The sequence below is a fragment of the Enhydra lutris genome, unplaced genomic scaffold (assembly GCF_002288905.1).
Source record: "Enhydra lutris kenyoni isolate GAN:26980312 unplaced genomic scaffold, ASM228890v2 scaffoldscaffold60, whole genome shotgun sequence".
In the NCBI taxonomy this organism is placed as follows: Eukaryota; Metazoa; Chordata; class Mammalia; order Carnivora; family Mustelidae; genus Enhydra; species Enhydra lutris.
In genome coordinates, this window is record NW_019154144.1 from 3,129,322 (window position 1) to 3,140,997 (window position 11,676).

Consider the following 11,676-nt stretch of genomic DNA (forward strand, 5'->3'; position numbering starts at 1 on the left):
TAACAGGTAAGAAAAGTTACCTTCATTCCTTGCTTTTTTTTTTTTAATATCTCATAGAATTTTCTAGAATTCTGCTTGAGTATAGAGAGCTGTTTGCCGTAACAGTGGATATTATAAGGTAATTGTTTATGCTGCCAAGGAAGCAGATTTTGCTCCTCAGGAGGAAAGTAAAGGGAAGTTTGTCTCATTCATTGTGGAGCCTGACCACACCCCCTGGCCTGGCACGAGCATCAGTGTGCAGCAGTGGATTGGGCTCAGTGTGCTTAACTGGCTGTTGCTATGGAATTTTTGTCTCTGTAATCAGAGCCTCTGCCTTGATCATTTAATTGCACTTAAAAAAAAAAAAAACCACATGAACTTGAGTAAATCCTGAGAACATCACGAGAGGGCTTTTGATTAATGCAAAATTAAAGCTCTTTCAGAAGCAATAATTGAATAAAAAGAACACTATTCAAAGAGCTTTAAGGACATCCCAAGCCATTTGAAGATACAGACTCTACAGTCATTATATTAAAATCTGGTTAATTAAAGTACTAAGTGTCATCAAACACTTCAACTTCGGGGCACTTTATTTATATTTGTTTCCATCTCATTTTTTTGTTGCCCTAACCATTAGGTATCTATTTTTCTTTTTTTTCTTACATTGCCCAGTCATGTTGGCAGGAGAAGAAGCCTTAGCATATTTCCAACTCAGTCTTTCAACCCATCGTTCTTACTGGCCAAATGTTGATGAAGTATCATAATTAAATGTGATTTGTTTCTTTGGAGGTGCTAAGATAAAATGTGTTTTTTGCTTGGCAGAAGAATATGTTTTTTGACTGTGGAAAGAAACAAACTGTAAACATAGTATTAGATTAATATTGATATTGACAAAGAATACACCTAAAAGTTTGTTAATTGCTAGCTCTCCAAAGAAGTCAAAAGAAACTATTAAGTTACGGGCAAAGCATCACCTTCAAGCCCTTGGCATAATCATGCTACCAGTAGGCGTGGGTCACTTTGCTTTCTGTCTTGTGAAACTGCAGGTACCATCTGGGGGGTCTTGGGCTAGTGGTCATAGAAGACTCACAACACCTACGCATCTAGAAAACTGATTACCTTACAATATCACTTTGTTGGCAGGGAGTGCTCCGAGTTTGGTTAATTCAACAACGCAAAGTGTTACTTAACACAAATGAGCCTTCCTATCCCCCTTGTTCAGGCTTTTGGTCTCACCTTCATCCGGGCTGCTTGTGGTTTCGGCATCTCCAACCCGGGTCCACATCTGAGGCAAGAGAAGAACTAGGTGTCATTTTCTTCCCTTTTTAAAAGCATGAAACCTTTCCCAGTTTCTATCTAGTGGACTTCCAGTCACATTTGATTGGCCAAGTTGTGCCATGTGCTCTTGACTAAACCCAAACCTGCAAGGACAGTGGGTTACTTTTGTTGCCTTAAACCCCAGGATTCACCCCCTGAGACTAGGGAGGAGTCCTGCTTTTCATTAAGGGCACGCCCCCAACACCTCCGCAGACAAAGGCAGAGTTCTGTCATCAAAGGCAGGGTGGGGGAGAGATGCTGCTGGATAGAAATGCATGGGGGCGGGGCGGGGAGGTTCTTGTTTTCTTCCTATTTTTTTAGCTGCTCAGTTGTGATCCTCTTACTTTCCTTCCTCTGCCAGTCCTTGAAATTCTGGGATTCCTCAGGACTCAGACTGGGCCCTCTTCCCTTCTCCGTGTACACTCTCTGCTTAGAAAATCTCATCTAGTCCTGTGGTTTTAAATGCCATTTACATGCTGGCAACCCTCCAAATTGGTATCTTCAGCCCATAACTCTCCTCTGAGCTCCACATTTGGCATCCAACTACCCACTTGACAGCTCACTTTTGTGTCTCAGAAGCATCTCAAACATGTACATCCAAAACGGAACTTTTAATTTTCCCCCAAACCAACCCTTCTGCAGAGGCTTTCCCATCCTAATAAACAGCACCTCCATCTGCCCAGTGTTTCAGAACAGATGCAAGGGAGTCAGTCTTGACACTTACCTTCCCTGACCACCCATCACAATCACTTCTCTTTTGTTCAGCAGCATCTAGCATGCCATTCCAAGGGTCCAGCCCATAGTAGGTGCTCAATAAATACTTGTTGAAAATTGATTGAATGTGCTTGTGTGGTACATACCTTGATTGGAGAATGGAAGTGTGGAGGTTAGAAAGAGCATGAGGGTAATAATGGGTGGCATTCTGATAAAGATGTTCATTCTGCGATAAATCGAAAGAAACATTCATGATGCTTTCTGAGAGTTCTATGCCATTCTTCCTCTCCATTTCAAACATAATCCCACCGATCTTTTGACAGAATTTCCAAGGGCACTAAAGTAGGGATGGACATGAAATTTTACAATTTACTTGGATTTCTCTCAGAAGCATTGGCCTCCATAATGCTCCTGGTAGCAATGCCACATTTGGTGGTTCAGTGTATGATGAGAGCCCAGTGTGGACTGAAGTTGTAATGCATGACCTGCATTTTCCTTCAATAAGACTTGTGATCAGTAACTAATGAAATGGAAAACTGAGGGATATTATTCTTGTCTTTTCCATCATCAATGATGCTGATAAGCTATGATGTTGAAAAAATGGAGAATTAGGGATGCCTGGGTGGCTCAGTTGGTTGGGCGGCTGCCTTTGGCTCAGGTCATGATCCCAGCAACCTGGGATCGAGTCCCGCATCAGGCTCCTTGCCCTCTGCCTCTGCCTGCCACTCTGTCTGCCTGTGCTTTCTCTCTCTCTCTCTCTCTCTCTAATAAATAAATAAAATCTTTAAAAAAAAAAAAAGAAAAAGAAAAAATGGAGAATTATACCCGTCAGCTACTGCTGCATAACAAGCATCTAGAAAATCTTGATGGCGTAGAGCAGTGAGCATTTATTTCCTGTGGCTCTTCAGCTTGCCTGAAGTGGCTCATCTAGAGTGGGCGTTGCTGGGGTAGTTCTTGAAGCTGGGTTTGACAAGGCTGACTTTGTTCCACTTGTAGGTCCCAACCAAAGGGGCAGCAGCTTCCCAAGGGAAGTTTTTCTCAGGTTGATGAGAAAAATAAAGGCACAGGAGGGCAGATGGAAACACTTGAAGTATCTAAAAGCCTAGGCTAAGAACTGGCACACTGCCACTTTGGCCAACTAGTCAAAGCAAGCTATAGGACCGAGAGCAGTACATTTGTGGGAACATCTACCGAACATCTACAGGGCAAGTTGCATGGATATGGGAAGTGTGATGAATCAGAGCAATACTTCTATCTGCCCGAGTATATATTACATGTTAAAGAAAACAAGAGAAAGGGGGGGGGTTCAGCTTGAACTGATCAAGCCCAGGGTAGGGCTGCATCTCCTCTGTTCTCATCTCCCTGTCACTGTAATTCAAACTACCCCTTACGGTCCTTTTGGAATAAACTACCTGAAATAGTCTCCATCCTTCCCAAAGGCATTCCATTAGCTATCTATTCAGGAATGCCCAGACGATTTCCCAGGCTGGTGCCCTAGATGTTGGTTCCTGTAGTATGGTTGTTATGGGAAACATTTCATTTCACATCTGCTGACACAATTTGCTGCCTCTCTACTTTTTTTTTTAAAGGAGAAAGAGAGAGACTCATACTCTGATGGCTGTAAAGGATAATGAGTAATTTATTCAGAGCTATATACAAATCAGACTATCGTCTTCCAGACAGAATCAATAATATAATTTTAAGCCCACACACATTTACAAATGCTAACACTCCGGCGCAGCTGGGTTGCCATGGGCAACCAGGGCATGCCAGCTCGTGATCTGAAACAGGCCCGTGTCTCCCAGCCTGGTAAGCACATTCTGCAGACAGAATCCAAGGGAGCCAAGGATGTTAGTGTTGGCTCTGATCTGGCTGCCGCACAAGTGCACCCCTGTGATGGTTTGGATTAGTTCTTGATTGAACTGCTCAGCTTTTTTAAACTCCTATTTGCACAGGACTTCTTCAATATCCCTTCTGTGACTCTGTTTAAGCAGGCTGGGGGACGGAGTGGGGACCAGGGAAGGAGCTGTGTGGATGGGAGCAGGTGACAAGAAACTCTGCCATAGCTGCTACAGGTCAGGACAGCAAAGGGTGGTGCTCAGGTCAGAGGTGAGGGAGCAGGCTGGTTAGTAAACTATAAAAGTGGGCCCAGTCGGTCTTCCCGCAGGATCAGATGTTGGGAGCTGACTTATGTTAGTTGAGAAAACAAGAGCAAGAAACCAAAAGGCATGAAGTGAAATGGGCTACATGTCCTGGGCAAATGTCAATGCTGGGAATGGGGTGAGAAACATGCAGGTCCCATTAAAAGGGCTACAGGGAGGGAGGGCACACAGGAATGGCCCATGATGGTTCCAGTTAAATATGTCAACACAAACCAGAATTCATGTCAAAGAAGTCTGTCTTAGTCAGCTCAGGTAGCCATAACAAAACACCACAGACTCGGTGGCGTAAACTATAGACATTTCCTTCTCACAGTTCTGGAGGCCAGAAGCACAAGCATCAGGGTGAGCATGGAGTCTTGCTGAGGGTTCTCTTCCTGGTTATAGAAAATCAACTTCCTGTATATTCACATTATTGACCATCCCTCCCTCTTATGTTTATTTTCACAAGGGCACTTATCTCATTCATGAAGGCTCTACACTCATGACCTTATTACCTCCTAAAGGCTGAATCTCCAAGTGCTATCCCACTGGGGATCAGGGCTTCGGCATATATACTGGGTGGGGACACAAACTGAATTATGAGATGTTCCAGGTGAAAGAACCACTGATATTCACAAAAATCATGAAAACATTTAGAATTAGGGGATGTTTTATGATGCTAGAACATGACCTGTCTTCCCTCGCTGGCCCTTGTGTTGGTCAGAATTCAAAGAAGTGAGTTGGGGGAAATTGGAGGCGGAGACAAACCATGAGAGACTGTGGACTCCTCAGAAACAAACTGAGGGTTTTGGAGGGGCAGTGGGTGGGAGGTTGGGTGAGTCTGGTGGTGGGTATTATGGAGGGGACCTATTGCATGGAGCACTGGGTGCGGTGCATAAACAATGAATTCTGGAACACTGAAAAGAAATTAAAAAAAATAAATAAAAATTAAAAACAACAACAACAACAACAACACACAATGAAGAGCAGATGGACAGAGAGATCTAGGCTATATCCCGCCCTGGCCACTGAACAGCAACATGCCTTGACTTGTGAGTGAGGCTTCTACCTCAGTTTACACACCCGCTGCAGCCAGGACGTGCCTCAGGTAACAACAACATGAGCAGAGGGTCTTAGGTGAGACTGGCACTGTTCATTCCTAGGCTGGGGAGGAGACTTATAAGCATCAGAGTTTATGTGACTAGGGGTAGAGACCTATCAGGATAGTCTTTATTTCCCCCTTATCTTTCTTTAAGTGAAAACATTTAAGTTCTACTCTCTTAGCAAATTTCAATTATGTAATACATATCATCACCTGTGGTCACCATGTTACACATTAGATCTTTAGACCTTATTAACCTTATAACTTTGTACCCTTTTATCAACCTTTCCCTATTTTCCCTACCTCCAGCTCCTGACAACCACTACTTTCTTCTCTGTTTCTATGAGTTTGCTTTTTTTAGATCCACGAATAATTGATACCATACAGTGTTTGTCTTTGTCTGGTCTATTTTACTTAGCATAATGCTTTCCAGTTTCATCCATGTTTTTACAAAAGACAGGATTTCCTTCCTTTTTCTTTTGGATAAATACCCAGAAGTAGGATTCCTGGATCATATGGTATTTTTATTTTTAATTTTTTGAGGAACCTCCTTACTGTTTTCCATAATGGCTATACCAATTTACATTCCCACCAAAAATGCACAAGAGTCCCCTTGTCTCCACATTCTTGCCTGCATTTGTTATCCCTTGTCTCTTGATAATAAGACATCCTAACAGGTATGAGGTGAAGAGAGTCTTTGAAGTATAGCAGAGAAATCATAAGAAGCCCTTGGGAGGGGCGCCTGGGTGGCTCAGTGGGTTAAGCCGCTGCCTTCAGCTCAGATCATGATCTCAGGGTCCTGGGATCAAGTCCTGCATCAGGCTCTCTGCTCAGCAGGGAGCCTGCTTCCCTCTCTCTTTCTGCCTGCCTTTCTGCCTGCTTGTGATTTCTCTCTGTCAAATAAATAAATAAAATCTTAAAAAAAAAAAAAAAAAAAGAAGCCCTTGGGAGATCAGCTGATCCAACCACCTCACTTAATAGGTAAAAAAAAAAATAAGGTCACATAAGTTAAATGATTTGCCCAAGGTCAGGAAACCAGAGAGCAGCAGGCGTGTACAGACCATAGGGCAGTGGGGAGCTCCTGGGCTTCCAGTAGAGGGATGGCATGAGGAAAGGGTCTTCAGGAAAGCAGATTTGGTGTCAAGAAGAATCAGGGATGACAGAATCAAAAGCCAGGGAGACCAGAAACTATTCAGTTTGGGGGTCATGGGAACAGAAGATAAAAGGATGGGATGACTTGTGACTGGGCGGGTCAAGAGGATGGAGGGTGAGAAAGAAGAACGCGATGACCACACTTATGAGTTTGGGCCGCTGTTCAAATAGTGGTTCTGCTTCCGGGTAAGTGGGGAGAAGAAAGAAGTAAAAAGGCCTCAGGCTCTTGGACTGGGCAGCTGGTTCAACAGTGGGGTCATTCCCAGGGAAATGAGACAGGAGCAGCTTTCAGCATACTGGGATCCAAGAGCCATAAGGACAACCAACAGGAGAAATCTTGTAGCCAGTGTAAGATTGCCCTGGATTTCAAAAACAGGGGAACCCCCACCTCCACCTTCCAAAGCTCATGTGAAGACAAGCACCAAGGTCTCTGGCTCCAGAGTTTGCCTCTTGCTCTTCTCTCCCTTGTTCTCAAGTCTTCTGATTTCCTATTTCCCAATATCTGTCCCAAGACCTGATCCTTTTTTATTAACCTGTGTGCATTTATTCCTCTGAATTGTTGACCTTGAGCATCACCATTAGGTGCTTGGCTACTGGTGCACAGGCATGTCCGCGGCATTAACACTTCTGACAACAAGACACTCTCTACACACCTTCCTTTCCTGCCTCCCCTCATGTGCCAGCGACCTCTGTGGGGAGGTCTCCAGTCCTCTGCACTCTAGCCCTCTACTTCTGCTTGCCTGGCGGACCCCTGTTTCTAGCTATCACTACAGGAGCTTCAGTTCAATATGATCTGAAGTGGCACATCTTTTTTCTTCCCCCATGGTTTTCTAATAGCCTCTGCTCATTTATATCATCCAGAACTCTGGAGCCATTCATTCTTCCTCTGCCCAGCAACAAAGGCACGGAAGCCTGTTACTTCATACATCCACCCACGTCTCTGGTCCCTCTATTGCTGTGGTTCAGGCCCTCTGCAGTTCTCTCTTAGACTGCTGCAGACAGCCTCTGTCCCTTCTAATCTCTCCTTGCTGCAGAAAGAACCACATTTCTACAGTATCTTGCTGAGGTGGCTCTCCATTGTTTCAGCATGAAATCTCCTTAGTACGACATACCCGCTCCTTCAGGATCTGAACCCCGACTAATTATTGGCCCTTCTATCTTTCGTCTCTCTGTTCAGCCGCTTGCAGCCCCATGACTACAACCAGCATCCAGCTCATCCTTGCCCCTGCACTGCTTTACTTGCTTTGTCTCTTCCCGGAAGGCACTGCCCCTCTAGTTTTCCTGGAAAACTAATACTTACCTCTCCAATAGCTTCTCCTTCGGGAAACACCTCGCCACCCTGCCTGTCCAGCAGAGTTAAGTGCTTCCTCTCTGTTGTTACAGGGCTCCAACAGGTACCCTCCGACATGGCACTTACGGCAGTGTTAAAATTTTTGACTCACCTGTCTGTACTCTGTTTTATCTTCATAGTTCCAGGGTCTAACCCAATGTCTACAGGTCAAGGGCTTAATAAATGCTGATCCAAGTAACAGAATGAATGAAGACATGAATGGAGAATTCTACCAATGTTATGCCACCATGCCTACCCTCATTCTGAAGGATAACCACTTCCAGAACTCAGGAGCTAGTAGAATAGGTAGGGTTGGTTTGGTTGGTAGATTTGGTAGGGTTGGGGGGAGGGTAGTGTAGATTCAGCTAAGCTGGGTAATAAGTAGAATAACAACAGTGTTTAGAAGTAAAATGGAACCTAGAGGGATTCCTTAGCCTACTTTTTCATTTCAGGAACATGACTGGATGATGAGAAAGCCACTGAAGATAGACCTGACTTAGACTTAGTTTTTCTCATACAAACTTTTCTGTGTGCTACAAATTAGTGAGCTAATTCTTTGATTGTAAAAAAATATTTTTTCCTGGTTACAAAATAAATGTTGGTTATAGAATATTATAAGTTGATTGTCTAGGCTCATTGTAGAACATTTAAAATAGAGAGAAAAACAAAGAAAGTAGAAACCATGTGTGGACCTTCCACCAGAGTCAATTTGCTCTTTTGATTTGGCTTTTTGGACTGCAAGGGAAAGAAGTCTCTTCAAGGTAGTTCAAACCAAGGGATGTTGTGGTAGCAAGTCATGTGGAATCATAGGGATTCTTGTGAAAAATCTCAGAGTAGGACACCATCTCTGCATGGGACCTTGATGGGGCTGGAGTGGGGAGTAGCTTTGGATGCAGAGGCTATCTGGGAACCAAGTAGCAGTGGCTCAGAATCTCTCCTATGGAGCCCCACCGTTCACATACATCAGCTTACACCATATGTACGCTTCTTTCCATCCTGCCACAATTCTCTGAACACTTTTCAAAAACCCAGTTTAAACGCTGAGAGAAAGAGACTTGTACGACTGGCCCAGCTTATCTCTTCAATAATCCTTCAGCTTGATGGACATCTTTGATACCTCTCCCAATCAGTCATGGGCAAGAGGGTCAAGGGCGCCTGGTCCACTTGCTGTAGGATAGGAGGAGGCAGGGCAAGACTTAGTAACAAGAATAGCAGCAATAGTTAGTAATAATAGCTGACCGGCTCGGCTAACATACTCCTATGTCTTGTACATACATTCTCACATTTACTTTTTACCCTGTGAGTTAGGTACTATGATTTTGATCATTTCACAGTTGGGGAAATGAAGCTTTTAAGCCACGGAGCCATATATTTATACTCTACCACCCTAAAAACCTGGGGGCGAGTTGTGCATCTGCAGTGCTTCCATTTCCTATCCTCCCCTCTCCTCTTTGTCCCCTTCCTGCAGAGATCTAGTGCCCTCACTTTAGTTGTCCAAGGTAATTCATTTAAATGCCCATGCTCCCGTGTTATCCCTACTCCTTCTCCCCTCTGCTACTCATCCAAATCCTACTCTGTTCCATTCTCCACTGGCTCTCTTCCCCTCCCCTCCTGTTAACCCAGAAAAGCCTGGTTTGGCTGTTCGTTGTTTAAGTCCTACCATTTTGGGGGAGATTTTACTCCAGGATAGAATCTGTGTTCTTTTGGTCACATGGAATGAAATTTCAGGGCACCAAGAGTAAGAGACTCTTCAAAAGTTTTCACAGGCTCTGTAGACTCCGTTTCTACATCCGGCATCCGAGCAATATGAAGGATGATCCGAAGGGGGCGCTCTTTATCACTCAATAATCCTGAACCTGCAGGAAGACCCACAGTTGGCTCTGTAGCCTACAGTTGAGCCTCTGGGTGGGATAACTGGCTTACTTTTTTTTTTTTCCTTTCTTTTTCCCAGAACCCAAATTATGGGACCAATAAAATGAAATAAGATTACAAACTTCTTTTGCCTTACTTGGCAACCTAAGAGATGAGATTCTTTCAAATCCTTGTATTTCAAACAGATCCAGTGAGCAAGAACTTTAAACAAAGGGAGTTTAAGTAAGGGACTAGCAAGCATTACTCTCTCTGAATACACATGCAAAAGGGCACAGTATTATGTAAAAAAGTCTAGGATCTATTTTTGCCTGTTTCCTTAAGTTTGAAATACAAGGAAAAAGCAACAATATCAGGCACCTTTGGGAATTCTCTTGAGCAGCCCCCCATAACGCTTTTGTAAAATTAATAGTAATTAGGATTATTGCTTAAACAACTTGTCATTTATATCTAATTACCAAGCACTACAATAAAAATTATCATGGCAGATTCACTTTGTTGTAGGCTTTATTTAATTACAATCCTTAACTTCTATGGATTTTGTCTTAATAGTTTACTGCTTGTTATATTGTCTGTTTAGAACTGAAAATGTTTAAGATACTGTAGTTCTGGGCTTAGATGGGTCTTTTTCTTTTCTTTTTTAATTCTGTTTTCCTTAAAGCAGACTGGGAAGGGCTCCACTTGATGTCTTCCATCTTGGTCAGTTAAGGCAGAGATCCCGCCTCCACACCCCACCCCCAAAGTCATTTCCTACTTTGGGTGTCCCCTCTGAGAAGGTGGCTGCTTAGGGGGCCTACAAGGCAACTGCATGTGAGGTCATGGGCCATGTTGGTGGGGTGGGAGCCAGTCTCCTTACTGAGATCCCTAATGTGATTGTGTTCTGGGGTGGAGTCTGGACGGCATCTTGGACGCAGCAGCTATCCTGGGCGAGCCGGTAATGCTCAGAGTCCAGACTTGCCCCGCTGGACCTCGGCCTTCACAGGAGCAGGGGCTGCAGAGGGCCAACCCCCCGGCCTGGCTGCTTCGGGCCTGCCTGACCAGGCAGAGGATGCGCAGCCCCTCCATTGGAATGGAGGACCTGGCTCAGGGAAGGACACCGCCACACCATGCAGACCTGGTTCGGAGCCTGAGGGCGGACAAGGTAAGGACACAGCGAGTGGGACCATACCTTCGTGGGCCATGCAATCTCTTGGGCAGGATTCCAGGACTTGGCTGGAATCCCCTACGATCCATGGCCTATAACCCAACTTAAAGCCAGCATTCATAGTAGGTATGCTATGTGCTGTGGTCTCCCCCCAGGTAAGGTCTCATTCTTTTTTTTTTTTTTTTTTTAAAGATTTATTCATTTATTTGACAGACAGGAATCACAAGGAGGCAGAGAGGCAGGCAGAGAGAGAGGAGGAAGCAGGCTCCCCGCTGAGCAGAGAGCCCGATGCGGGGCTCGATCCCAGGACCCCGGGATCATGACCCGAGCCGAAGGCAGAGGCTTTAAACCACTGAGCCACCCAGGCGCCCCAGTAAGGTCTCATTCTTGTGTCTGCTGCTCTTAACCAGCCTTCCCCTGATGCACACACCTCCCAGAGCCTCTTCTGTAACCCACGTGGCCAGCTTCACCATGCTGCTTCTTCTCTCTCCTTTCCATGTCTTTCAGCATTTTTTTTTTAATGTCTGGCTCCTTTCCAGTATCATTCTTTGCTTTTCAAGGTCACAGTTGCCTCTTTGCATAAGTCAGATTCATGTCAATATGTTAAGGGTGAGAATAAATGCCATCTAATCCATTTTATTTTATTTCAATTCAGCAAACATTTATGGAGCAATATCATGTACTGAGCCCCAGAGAAAACTCAAACTTAAACAAAATATAGTCTCTCAAGACTTTATACAACTAGCACAGATTTTCCTCCAAGGAAATGGTATTAGGATGAGATTTTTAAAATTCTGGTATTAGTAAATATTTATGTAAATGTACACTAGAAATCTCACAAGCACATCAAACTCATGATTTCATAATTTCTATTGTTTAGAATGAGGCTAAAGAAGGTAGTATGTGAATAAACAAGTCTATTTAAGGA